This window comes from Metopolophium dirhodum, chromosome 7 (assembly GCF_019925205.1).
Source record: "Metopolophium dirhodum isolate CAU chromosome 7, ASM1992520v1, whole genome shotgun sequence".
Lineage (NCBI taxonomy): Eukaryota > Metazoa > Arthropoda > Insecta > Hemiptera > Aphididae > Metopolophium > Metopolophium dirhodum.
This window is the reverse complement of record NC_083566.1, coordinates 35,964,205-35,979,526: the sequence shown is the minus strand read 5'-3', so window position 1 is coordinate 35,979,526 and position 15,322 is coordinate 35,964,205. Positions and strand designations below refer to the sequence as shown.

At 29.3% G+C, this 15,322-nt stretch overlaps 1 protein-coding gene across 4 annotated transcripts in view; it reads left to right on the top strand.

Moving 5' to 3' along the window:
- LOC132949565 (transcription factor AP-2-epsilon) overlaps window positions 1-15,322 on the top strand; it is a 187,567-nt gene that overhangs the window by 80,997 nt on the left and 91,248 nt on the right. Inside the window, exon 1 of one of the 4 annotated variants that reach the window (XM_061020517.1) lies at window positions 9,947-10,522. The exons of 2 other annotated variants lie outside the window; for them this stretch is intronic. The gene's annotated coding sequence lies outside the window, so the exon portion shown is untranslated. Of the gene's footprint in view, window positions 1-9,946; window positions 10,528-15,322 lie in introns of those variants that run through there. One more of the 4 variants, XM_061020518.1, reaches the window with a different exon arrangement.

The window sequence follows — 15,322 nt, the reverse complement described above, 5'->3', positions numbered from 1 at the left end:
GCGAATAAAATTAAATAACTATTTACATTTAGGTGGTCATGTATTGTTATAGTTGTAGTTGAATTATAACGTTATATATTGTTACACAGATGAATTGATTTATTATATGTTTGTTATAAATTATAGTACAATTATTATTTATCTCGATCGTACTTATACGACATAATATGATTTACAATTATTATTTATCTCGATCGTACTTATACGACATAATATGATTGTTAATCGGACTAGAAAGAAACAAATTAGTGGACAATAAAACACCGACTACTATCGACAAAGCATATTATTTAGTTTAAAATTATTTGTTTTAGTTTAAGAAAACAAAGTCCGAGTGATAATTATCAGGTATTGTGAAATTACGTTGTATTTATGATTTATAAATATATACGGTCGGTGTGCGTATACACGAAAGTGAATGTTTAATAATATATTATGGAAACTGATAGTTATCAATGTTTAATATACTAACCCTATAACATGTGTCTTATATATATATATACACACACACACACACACCTATGACCAAATATATATGTATATGTATGTTATAATATACAGCCGATATAATTCTCTAAAAATAATATAAATAGGTACGGTACATAAATTATAATAATAATATTATATAAAATATTGTTTATATACCTACTTTATGCAGTTTACCATATACATTTCACTTGCCCCGTGCGTTTTCCTTGTAAGTTCTACGGCTATAAATAATAATAATAATAATAAAAAAAGATTATTAAAAACGTTGCCTGGAGCGTATTCGTCAATTTTCATTTTAGGGAAACGGTCAGCTTGCGCGCACACAAACGCGCATCCACACTCACACATTGCTTCCATACACAATTTACACCGACCGGAGACGTTGTAGGTACTCGTTAATTATTAGGTATTTTATCATATTATTTTATTACGTGTAATATTTTAAACACCTTTTGATTCATGACATGATATATATATATATATACCTAATAATAATTGTAATTGGTCATTGTTCAACTTCCACAACGACATACCTATAATGGTAAAAACAAAAATACCTACATTATTTCTATTCGAATAGAATCTGTTTCGAGTTTTCGATATAGTATTTTAAATATAATAATATAATAATATTATCCTAAAATAATTTACAGTCTTGGATATTGACCGCAAAAACTTATTTACGTTTTAATAATATGATCGGTTATTTACGTTATGGAGTAAAGTATGCAGTTATTGGCACCTTAAGAATTCGTTTTTGGTAGTTATTGGCACCTAACCAGCCGTTCCATTACGAAATCGAATAGCAAACTATCGAATAATTAATAATATTATAATAACATCAAGATTGTTAATAAAACAGTATCAGTATGTCCGTATAATCGAAAAATAATATCCCTAAAATTCATAATCAAACATTTTATTTACGAGAAACAAAATTACTTGGTGCCAATAACTACACCCCTGCCAATAACACCCTGTGTTTCTAATTACATTTATTCAATCCTCTACTCATCTAAAAGATGTTTTTATCAACAATTTTTTTATACTATATAGTTATAATTGTCTAAAACTGAACTAATGGTTTGTATAAATACTATACCTATGTCATTGTTAAAATATTTCTATTTGTCCTATTATATTGATACACTACCTATGTACCTATGAAAACCAATTAATGAGAAACAAACATAAAACCAGTACATAACATAGTACGCGTTATAACTTATAAGTTTTAACTTTTATAATAATAAAATAACGCGTAAACAGAATATTAAAAGAATATTAAGTATGATCAATAAGGTTACAATCCCTTTGTTTAATTCATAATTGGTATATTTAATTCAGATATAGGTATTATATATACGCTTTGATCAACTATAACTAAAATCGCACACTAATATCGTACCTATATCTACCTATATTATACAATATACATAATTATAATAAAGTTATTTTGTGTATCTCTTTAAATTTTCATCGTTAAAAAGATGAAAGAAATTTTAATTTAAGCAACTAAATGAAACTTCTCTGTATATTCACAATAACTTAGTAAATAATTAAAATGAAAACAAAGTAAACATTACTAAGAACTATAATAATATTTATTATCTGAAAAAAATTTTAAAAATCTGTTCTATAAACAATGATAAATACTAATTATCTATACATCAACGTTGAATATTATATTTTAAAAGTCGTGCGGAACGGATAACAACTTAAAAAATTAATAAAACATACGTCCTTCACGGGGCCATTACCTTTTTATGTAACAACACACCACTAGTGTGTATACTGTAGTCAGCCCACGCAATACACAACATAATAATAATAATAACTACTATATAGGTAGGTACTACCATATTATTATTATTAATATTTTTTGACATCACTGAAGTAAATAGTAAAATATTATGATATTCGAAATGTACCGATAATTTAAATTATGTCCTTATAACAGTCAACGGAGACATACCTATAACTAATGCATTATAGAAAAATAAACATATACTATTAAACCCACTGATATGAATTATGATATATGTGTACATATTTCATATTTTATATTTTCATTTTTCCGAATAAATGTTAGTTACATTTGAATATTGGAATTATAAGCATTTGGGTACATATTATTACTAATAGACAATAGTTTACGCTATCGAGGTATAGGTTATGTTATATTTTTCTTAACTTTAGAGTCAGCAATATTATATTAAATTGTTAAGGTTATATATGTACCTATCTATAATGTATTATGTATTCTATGTATAATACTAAGTTTTTTTCAAACGTGAATAATTTTAATCGGAATTTCTTTTATTATAATATTTTGCACAGTTTAATAGCAATAATTATAACATTATTATTGTACACCCTGCAGTAGGTATATATTATACAATTTGAAAATTTGTTCGTACTTCGTAATCACAATAATATATGAATCATAATATTAACATTTTTCAAATTTCAATTACAATAACATTATTTTCCAAATACAATCATAATTTTATTGATGTAATAAAATCCTAGTTTATATTTTACTATAGAAACTATTTTTATTCGTTAAATTAAATTTCATATTATTTTTATAGTTATTTCTTTAATATATACCATTTTGTGCAAGGGCATGGTTTATTGTTGTAAAAAAATACGAAAACCTATTTTAAGCTTTTTTTAGAAAATCATCAATAGTAGAAATATCACTAATATAATACTTCACGAATTCGATACTTAACTTTTTTTTTTTATTAAAGCCGCAACAACAATGGTTATTTGCGCAGTTTGATATTTAAGTATATAATATCATATTCATTATTCAATATCATAGATAATTGTTGTTATAATATACATTTTAATACAATATATAATTAATACTATTGTATAAGTCGTAATTAAAATTGTCTATTCAATTTTTGTCCAAATCTCTCGCGTACTATACATATGTAATAGAGTCGCAATTGTAGGAATACCATACATACCACTAAATGTTTATATAATATTATGATGTACAAAATCATAGATAAAGCGTATCTTTACATTATATTAATTTGTACTATTATTAAGCTTTTTGTATATATATATAGGTTATTTTTAAATATTTTGTTTTCTTGCTTTAATAATTATATTTGATATTCTATAATCAAAACAGTCGTCAAGTTTATAATTTTGTTTGTGAATAATTTATCAAGCGAATTTAATCTATATACCTAAAAGTAGAAACCTGTACTGCATTATTTGCTCAGGAAATTTTTATATTTTTTCATTTTATGTAACCTGCAAGGATATAATACATGATTATTTGACATTCTATCAAAACATATATAATAATATCGCACTAATAGGCATCTCACTCGTATACTTGAAGAATTTATTTTTGTGTATAATACAAACAATAATTGCACCACAGATTAATTTAATTATAATCATTAAATTACTGCAGCATTATTTCGTGCAAAGGAGATAAAATCGATACAATCTATGACTAGACAATCTTCGATTATTTTTCTATAATTTGTTTCATTTGTATCATCAAAAACACGCGACGTCTAATATACCGACCGCAGCCACTCCTCCTTTTGACATGCAAGACGTCTATATAGACACCTCAAAAAGTAAAAAAAAAATAACGATAATTCTCGATAATTTTTTTAATGAATATTTTATAGAAATAAATAATATATTATATATGTATAAAGGTACTATTATACATTATCATTACATGTACTTATATATGATATTATAGTTGATAAGTATACGTAACAATATGATATTCGACAAGATGTTCGTTTTAATCATTTTGTTATTTTCTAATAGGGATATGGTGCCAAAATATATTAAAACAAAATATTTAATCTTTAGATTAAAATAATTATAAATAATTTGTTAAGTATAAAAACAAGATTACCTATAACATACATGCAGGCGTAAATTATATTATGATGTATAAACAATTTATTATAGGACTTGATTGTGGTATAATTTGATAGTAGAATAATTCTAACAATTCATAAGTAACCAGTGGATATACGACTCCTGCTATATAGCCGCCAATTGTTTTGGTACTTTTCAAACGTAGCTATAGCATTTTTAGTTAATTTATAGAATTATTCTGTAATGCATGTTTGTCATTTGAACCACCATTAACTATTCAACGTTACAAAAGCTATATAGGTATAAATGTATAATAATATTATTATGCGGTGCGTAAGCTAAGTATTGAATATAATTGATGAACAAAATTATATTATTATTTTCTAATTAGTAGTTGCCTAGGTCAACATAAAGTACCTACTAACTATAGGAATATAATACGGTCATTATCAAACTGGGTTTCACACAAAATAATAATCGTTATTTGCATCATATATGTAGGTACCTATATACAATTAAATTTACAATATATAGTCATATAGGTATTAGTTAGGTATAGGTATTAGGTACTATATTATTAGTCAACAATAAGTATGCATGGCACATAAATAATATGCCTACCTATACACTGCTTTTTATATAAAAGCAGAACACAATATATATTTTATAAACCTATAATATAGGTACGCATTTGGCCGCAGCTAATAATATTATTTTAAGAATACAGAAAATAACGGTCTCAACAACAATCCAGCGAAATTTACTAAAAAAGTGCGTCAAGTACTAAAATAAATAATATTATTTAAAATTTCTATTCTAAATATCATTGTTTTCTAAATATGGTCATTATCAAACTGGGTTTCACACAAAATAATAGTCGTTATTTGCATCATATAATATGTAGGTACTTATATACAATTAAATTTACAATCTATAGTCATATAGGTATTAGTTAGGTATAGGTATTAGGTACTATATTATTAGTCAACAATAAGTATGCATGGCACATAAATAATATGCCTACCTATTTACTGCTTTTTATATAAAAGCAGAACACAATATATATTTTATAAACCTATAATATAGGTACATTTGGCCGCAGCTAATAAAATTATTTTAAGAATACAGAAAATAACGGTCTCAACAACAATCCAGCGAAATTTACTAAAAAAGTGCGTCAAGTACTAAAATAAATAATATTATTTAAAATTTCTAAATATCATTGTTTTCTAAATATGGTCATTATCAAACTGGGTTTCACACAAAATAATAGTCGTTATTTGCATCATATAATATGTAGGTACTTATATACAATTAAATTTACAATCTATAGTCATATAGGTATTAGTTAGGTATAGGTATTAGGTACTATATTATTAGTCAACAATAAGTATGCATGGCACATAAATAATATGCCTACCTATTTACTGCTTTTTATATAAAAGCAGAACACAATATATATTTTATAAACCTATAATATAGGTACATATGGCCGCAGCTAATAATATTATTTTAAGAATACAGAAAATAACGGTCTCAACAACAATCCAGCGAAATTTACTAAAAAAGTGCGTCAAGTACTAAAATAAATAATATTATTTAAAATTTCTAAATATCATTGTTTTCTAAATATGGTCATTATCAAACTGGGTTTCACACAAAATAATAGTCGTTATTTGCATCATATAATATGTAGGTACTTATATACAATTAAATTTACAATCTATAGTCATATAGGTATTAGTTAGGTATAGGTATTAGGTACTATATTATTAGTCAACAATAAGTATGCATGGCACATAAATAATATGCCTACCTATTTACTGCTTTTTATATAAAAGCAGAACACAATATATATTTTATAAACCTATAATATAGGTACATTTGGCCGCAGCTAATAATATTATTTTAAGAATACAGAAAATAACGGTCTCAACAACAATCCAGCGAAATTTACTAAAAAAGTGCGTCAAGTACAAAAACAAATAATATTATTTAAAATTTCTAAATATCATTGTTTTCTAAATAAATAAATTTGACTAATAGTATTATTGTTACGAAACTCGATTTGTGTTGTAAACACAACTCACGATTCAAAATATTTATAATAAACGACTGTTACGCAATTGTTAACAATATGCAAATTATCAATAAAAATATAATATAATTTCTAATGCTAAATTACTATTATAAAGCGGTGTCGTACATAACATAAATATTGCAATTTAAATTTGATAATAATATATTACCCTAATCGAGTTTAACGATTTTGAAAATATATCACTGCAGTGTACCTATATATATAGAAAATAATAATGTGTCCCTACGTAATGTCGAAAAGTTTAAGTTCCCTAAGATTATAGTAGGTATATTTGAATGCTGTACATTTTTTATTTGCAATGTTAATTTTAAATAACAATAAAATAATTAAAATCCATAAAATCTAGGATACATTCTTATTTTTTGTTTAATATTCAATTTATTAAATAATGTTCTTCAAACACATAAAAAAAAATGATCATCAAATCTATCATTAAAGCTACATTTTTCATAGTTAGAACAACGTATAAGAAATCGTATGTTCAAGGCAGCCTTAGCTTTTAAAAATAAATATGTAACACATTTTTATCTACAAAATAATTTTCAAATTTTCGAGAATTTGTCAAAATTCTAACGTATACCTAAAAAAAAATTCTGCCTACTATTTCAAATTTTCTAATTGAATTTCTGTAAGCACAACTTATGAAGAACATAACTATATACTAAATTGTCAAGTATTTTTATATACGACTAACAAACAAAAATTCTAACAACACAAATAACAAAAACAATGAACAAACTACAATTTCATATGTCTATAAATAACACATTTATAAGATCCGAGATAGCACTATTAGTAATTGGAAATATTAGAGCAGTACTAAATTGTATTATACTATCGGTATAGGTACTTGGGCAGTTGGGCAGTATCAGTGGCGTATCTACGGTGGGGGGATATGGGGGTCATATCCCCCTGGAGACCAAATGTTGTACACAATACAACATCTATATAAAAATACAATGTCTATGCGCGTGTAAACTGAATGTCTATTAAAAATTGTATATGTCCCCTTGAAAAAACCTTAGATATACGCTACTGGGCTGTATTGACTGATAATACTTGGCCAGCACCGGTATAAATGCTGGAATGTCGGGTAAAGCGTTATCATTCCATATATAGGTATATAATGTAGGTACTACAACAGGTTAGGTCATAGTGCACCAGTATTACTATAAGTATACTTGACCAGTATTGACTGCCAGTACTTGGCCAGTACACAGGCGTTATCACCTAAGATGTATGACAATATATACTGGTGCCAACACTGGCTGCCAGTAGTACGCCAGTATTGGCAAGTATCTGGCACAGCGTCACGCCCGTCGTGAATTTCGTTTGGGACATTTTTTTAAATTACACACATCAAAATTATATTACCATTCTTTTAATGTTAACGTATTTTAAGTTTTCCCTTTGTACTACCTGTATAATATATATATAGGCCTACCTTGTTCTGTACACCGACACAGGGCACCCACAAGGGGGAGGGGCCTGTTGGACCTGGAGTTCAGGGGCCCTGCTATTTTAGAGGCCCTTTGAAATTTGTAATTTTGAAATTTTGATAGGAGTAATATTCTATGAGGCCCACTAAATCATGTAGCCGGTGCAGAGGCCCAAATTTTGTTGTGGGGGGGGGGGGGTCTGATTCGGACCAACCCGACACATGTCGTTGTACCTGCAGCAGGGTACTTTTATATGGGCTTACCTAAGTCAGCACTTGATAGATCATTAACCTATTGTAATGAGGTAAAAAGATTTGATTTTTTCTTTGATTTTAAAACCATATGGTTAGAGGTCAACATTTTTTTTTATTGATATTATTGTTTGCAAGTATAGGTACCTATAATATTGTTATATATTAATACGTTTATTGGAAGTACCTAATTATGCGATATAATGTTAATATTATTGATTTTTTTTCCTACCGTACTGTTGACCTATATTTTGGCGTTATTATTCTTTAAAATTTAAAGTTCAAATAATTAAAATAAATATTTAATTTTCAAAACTGTCTCTTTTCCATACAGTTATATTACAGGTTATATAGGTTATACTTACGTACCGGTACTATATAGGTACAATATATTATAAAGACCACTGTAATCGAAGAACCTATAATATGAAAATGATTTGTTATATTATGTATGATTGAGAACTGGTATCTTTATATAGATTATAATGGTCTGTATAAACGCGTATTGTGTTTCTGCGGGCTGTGGCGACAGCGTACGTCCGGTTGGGCTGTTGCGGTGACGATTCAGGCGCATATATTCAAGCACGGATTAAGTTCAATTGGGCCCTGGGACACCTGCGGACACTTAGTGGGCCCCTTAAGGGGAAATAATTATTTATAATATATTTATATATTTATAAAATAATTATTTTAACTTTAACATCAACAAAAATTATACCGCCACATTTTTACGATTGTATACCTATAATAATTGTATAACTTTGTACTATATATTATGCCTCGTGGCTCGTACAATCATATGTTATAAAGACTATCATATTATATGCGTACCTACAATGTTGGACGTTATATTAAAACTACCATTTTATAAACTCGATCATATATTGTTGTTAATTATTAGAATAACAATTTTATATTTATTATATCATTTAGTCATTTTTCGCGGAATATAAAATTAAGAAGATTTTTATTTTATAATTACTAGTATTATTACAGGGGAACCTATATTTTATTTTTTTCAAACGGTTTTGAATGCATACAAAATTTATATTTCGGGGACGATAAATATGGGCCCCGGGACCATGCCCCCTCTGGACCCTCTCCCCCCCCCCCACTTAATCCGGACTCGCGCGTATTATATTAAAATATTATGACGCGAAAAGGCTCGTGGCCTGCGCTGTCATTGTGTATACATATTATTATACCCATACAAGTACGGAAAAGACTGTGTGGCGACGGTGCACGGTCGGCGGCGGCGGCGGGAGCGAGCAGGATATAAAACGTGTCATGAAGTTATTATAATATTCGCAAATTCGTTTGTTACATTATTATTATTATTATTATTATTATGGTTCGTTTAATATCGTCTTTCTCTAGCGAAAGAATAAAATAATAATATAATATGCATACCACCAACCATCGGCGCGTACTCGCGTCGTGCGCGGTATATTAAAATAATAATAATATTATAATAACGATCGAGTAGTAGTAGGTACCTATAAAAATAACAGCATATCGTTATTTATAATAAACGCGGCAAGTATCTATGTGTGTGTGTATACATTATTATAATATAATATACGCGCGCGTACCTATACCATAATAATATTACGGACGGCCGTCGACGGGACCGTTGATAATCGGACGCGCAACCGGTCCGGGGGGGACCAATGAGGCGTGGGCGCCGCGGCCGGCCGACCAATGACGGGCCCGTGGCCCCGGCACGGTCGTGTAGTGGCTACGAGCCGCGGGCACCGGCGCGGCGGCGGCGGTACCTGACCGTCAGTCGGCCACCTATACGCGCCACCGAACAACCGCGTAAACACACACGCGCGCACGCACACACGCACACACGCGCCCGCGCTATCGCTCGCTCGCTCCGCATCGCTACGGGCCACGTTTCCGGGCGAACCGCCGCCGTAATAACAATAATAATATTTTAATATAATAATACATTATCGCGTTTTGTTTTATCGTCTCGCTGCTTGCCCCTCGTCGCACGCGGCTACGCTCACGGTTACGATCGTCAGCCCGCAGTGCGCGCGTATACTCACTCGCGCCCGGACCCGCCGCCGCCGCAGCAGCCACCCTTGGGCGCTACCCTCGGGAAAATTGTCGACATGACGTCGTTACAATCGTCATAGCGACTTTAACGCTGCGAAAATCTTGCGCCCGTTGTGTACCAATACAGGTATAGTGCGAAATTCCGCCGAGTTTTTGAATTTCATCACCGCAAGTATAGATACTATATTAAATTATAATATCGGTTTATAGTGCGCCCCGTGTACCTAAAATATTATATTATACACAAGTACCTTCCTACGTTCGTCGTGCGAGATTTCCTGTGCCAGTGGATACGTGAATAAATGGTAAAGTACGAAATCGCACTCTTATACGATAATAATTATATACTACCACTAGGTATACCTCTTTTGATCTTCGCGCTGTTGTAGTGGCTGCTATACGGCTATCATATTATATGGGTAGTATATTCACACTATATAATAGGATATTTTGCGGGATAAGGCTTTTACGATATTGTAACCGCGATCGTCCATAGTATTATTATGGTTATTATACATACCGCTTCCGGCCAACGTCGCCCAACGCTCACGCCCCGGGGCCGAGTCCTCCGGATATACTTACCCCTTTGGGGATTCGCCGCGGGTAACTTAAACGCGTTATTGTTTTCTGTGGACGTTTTATAATATATATTATTATTGCGAACTGCGGTTGTATATGCATCATAATAGAATATATTATAGGTAGGTATATCGTTTATTTTACCACCTCGGGGATCATGCGTACCTGATATATATGCGTATACCTTTATAGTGCTATATGTATGAAATCGGTTTTTTGTGTAAATTTCGTTTTTTGTACATCACATTCCATTCAAATTTCCAAGACATAATAATATGTCTATCGTCTATCGATGAAATCAAAATGACGTGCCGGTCATAAATATATTATTATTACTAAATAGTATTAGTGTTTCCATCAATGTAGGTATAATTTTAGAAATACAACCGTCAAAATATATTGTCTTATATTATTACCCATTTCATTATCAGGTCGGTTTGTGTTTTTCTGAAATATTTCCGTAACCTATTGGAAAACATTGCATAGATATTAATAAAGCAATATATTTTTATAAAATCATATAAATTACAAATATGCGAGTGTGACAAATCGATTGATGTGTACTACATAGGTACCTTATACATATTATATCAATTATCTTAAAATTATTATTTTTATTTTTATGTTATTATATTATTATTAAATATAAATGCATAATGTGATATGTGAATAATACATATTATTTATTATAATAAAAATACTAATTAATACCTAAGTAGTTCAAAGATTTAATTTTGGTTATTCTTTAAGGCTCTAATAATAATCTTTCTCTCATAATATTATACAAATCTCAAAAGGCTATATCATAGCATATACATTAACAACAAAAGATATTTATTAGGTAAAAAAACTAAAATTAATTTAAACTAATAAAATAAATAAATGATTTCCATTGTATCATCAATTCATAGTAACTATTTAAAATGTCTTAAACTAAAATAATTATTTATTTTGAATATTTTGAATTATATAGATTTTACTTGTACAACTTATATCTTAATAAGGTTGTTATTTTTGGTTGAAAATTATATTATTAATTTCACAATATAGCATGTAAATTATTTTGAATCTTAGATTCTGACTGAATGCATTGTGGATTTATAATAATGCAGTTCTTATCAATTATATTTTTTATGAATACTCAGTGGGCGAAAAGAGTGTTCCAAAAGTAATTCGTTCAAATTGGGGCTATCGAGTAACTCAGGTGTATTGGTACCACAAACCTTATCACATACGTAGGTACCTATATAAAAATAGGTACCTAGTTTTTGAATTTCCCTGTAGTTTTGCTAAGTGTCCGGTGTCCGAGAAAATTACCGAGCATATACTATATATTATATAGGTATTAAACTTAACAAGCGTAGTTTATAATAGAAGCGAAGATTGGTACTTAAAAATAATAATAACATAATAACATTTATAAATTGCCTTGTAATTTACAAAATATTAAATGGTTTATTGATAATATATTATAATAAATAAATAATTAATTTTAATAAATAATAAAAATCTGCATGACTATCAAATTAGTAAATACCTAATGCAATTGAATTTAATTTATATCTAGGTAATTCATATTTTTGACAATTTATTATTGTTTTGAGATATTCTCAATAATTACTTTATGTCTATGTATTAATATATGTAATAATATGTAGGTATATAGACTATACATTATGAAATCAATCCGTACCTGCTGATTCGTTTGTTTTTAACAATTTACTTTCGGAATACTCTCGAAGTCTCTCTGTTGGATACCTAATTGACAATAATGTAATAAAAAAGTGATAAACTCGCAATAAATAAGATACAATTATAAATTCGTACTTTTAATCATGTGAGAATCCGGGTATTTTAATTTTTACTTTTTCTTCATTCTGTTTTTTATAATTATACATTGTAATATCTAACCTCTGATTAATAAATTATCAAACGAGGCCCGCATACGACCTACGCGTAAATTCTATATATTATGAATAGGGTATATTTTTATTGAATAGTTTCAGTGAAAATCAATCAAATTCCGTTTGCGGTGGATATTCACATACCATATGCTATGCATAATATACATTTGTTAACTTTCGAAACCGGTTGCTATAAAAATTAATTTAAAAAAATGTCTTATAAACGCTTTCGATCGCTTTATACCCAATAACATATAGCATCAATTGTCATATCATATTTCAGCAGCCTGCAGTGTATAGGTATTATAAAGGTATTATATAATATAATCATTGTTTTTATACCTATATAGGAACTTATGATTGTTTTTTATATATAGATAAATATTAGGATATAAGATGAGGTGCGCTGAGTGCATATCATATATTATATATATTGTAATATTGTGTTAATTTCGTGTACATATACCTATACATATTTTCTTAAAATCGTAACTGCAGAAACGGTCTAACATGATCCGATAGAAGAAAATCAATCTAACGAATACTATACATATATTATAGTATCTATACACTTGTACATGAAGGTATATGATGTTTCAGTTCAATGGGTAGAAATCTATGGCAATTGTACCTATTATAACTTATAATAACGAGAAAGGACAGAATCGAACTTGCCTGCATAATATACAATAGTGTATTATAGATTCTGGTAGGTATATCGAAGGTTCGAGGGACGTACCCATATATTTTCTTTTGTATATTATATACACGGCGAGCGCGTGTGTAATTACGAGTAATTTTTTTCGTCTCTCGTTGCTGCCGTATTATCATTTCACAAGGTTGCAGTATCACATGTTCGTATATAATATGTAGACGAACAGAAGCAATGACACACACCCAGACACAAATGTATATGTGTAGAGTCTGGCGGTGTGATTATTTAATAATGCCACCGGTCCGCAGACGAGTCAAAATAACAGGGCGAAATGATAATACACATCGCGTGTCAGCTCCTCAGATTTTATACGCATTACGATGGGCATGATATCACGTACGTGCAGGGGGTGTGAGAGTAATACAATGAAAATGTGTCATTATATCGACCGATCGGGGGCGACCAATTTGGTTGATTGAGAGTAACGAACACAGAATTATATAGGTACTATAATAATATAAGTGATGTTTGCGGCTACCACGCGTATGGCGGCCCGTGGGAACTGTATATAATATTATGTTGTTCTTGTCGCGCGAGAAAATTGTGTCATTCGATTTATTGTGTACAAAATATGTTGTAGTATAATAGTTAATAATCGATAGGGTGTCATTGATACAGTTAGGTTTTTAATTTTTATTTATTGATTTACATTAGGTAGTTCGTGTGATACACAAATATTACAATATTTAGGTAGGTACCTATAATATATTATTGCGAAGCATAAAATGATCGTTTTCCTTCTACAGAATAACGCGCAGTGAATAGTGTTCATAACTGTTCGCATCAAAACATGATTATATTATGCCCATCATTATACACGTCTTCGATTAGTATACAAAACATTTCGTGTTGAACTCTGATATACGTATTTTATTATTCCGTGGACAGGTTCTCCCTCTCATTCGGTTCATTAAATTGCAAATTACCATGCGGACAACGTATAATGTAATTAGTGTTTCATAGAATCTACTATAGTACGTTCCTATACCATGTCCTATATACCTACTACATAATATAGTATATTCTTCGAAACTCCCAGAAAACCAATAACCTACTACACAAAATATATTGTTTATACTTGCATCATATAGTATTATTCGAATGCTGTCTTATCCAATTCAAAAAACTGATTTATTTTAAGAGGATGTCAGCGCACTATTCGTTTTCTCTCACTCGCCTATAACTTTTTTAAGGAAGAAATAATAATTTTAAAAACAATTATAAATAGGTATATAATATATATTTTATTATGAATATATATCAGTGGCGGATTCAGAGGAGGGGCACAGGGACACGTACCCCCCTGTCAAATTTTTATCGACAATTTTTTTTATGTAACTACGAGTATCATATAAATGTAAAATTAATTTAATAAGAATAATACTACCAACTATATTAATTATTATTTATTATAATCATTATTGCTTAAAAATAATAGTATGCAATATGTATGTATTATTAATTAAAATTATACACTTTATATGTGCCCCCCCTCCTATCAAAATATCGAAGATCCGCCCCTGATATATATTATATTATAATTTATAATGTTTGTTTAGTCTAATGCATTTGCTTTGTTCAGACCTAAAATTACTTGTTATTGACAGGAACATTTCGTTTATTGAAAGTGTTCCGCAACTTTAAGTAGCTAATACCATTGATTATAAATGCTTGTAATAATATACCGTCAGTTAAATAAGTTTTGGAATCACTGGGTTAAAACACTTAAGACAAATATGCATACGAACTACTGAACTATCTACCTACCTATATATTGAATAAGTATTTATAATTTTTGTTACTTATACGTAAGGCGTAGTTAATACATTTATTTAAATGCGTTATAATATGCACTTATTCATATTATATAAGTACCTATAAGCTCATTTTGATAGAATTTATTACAA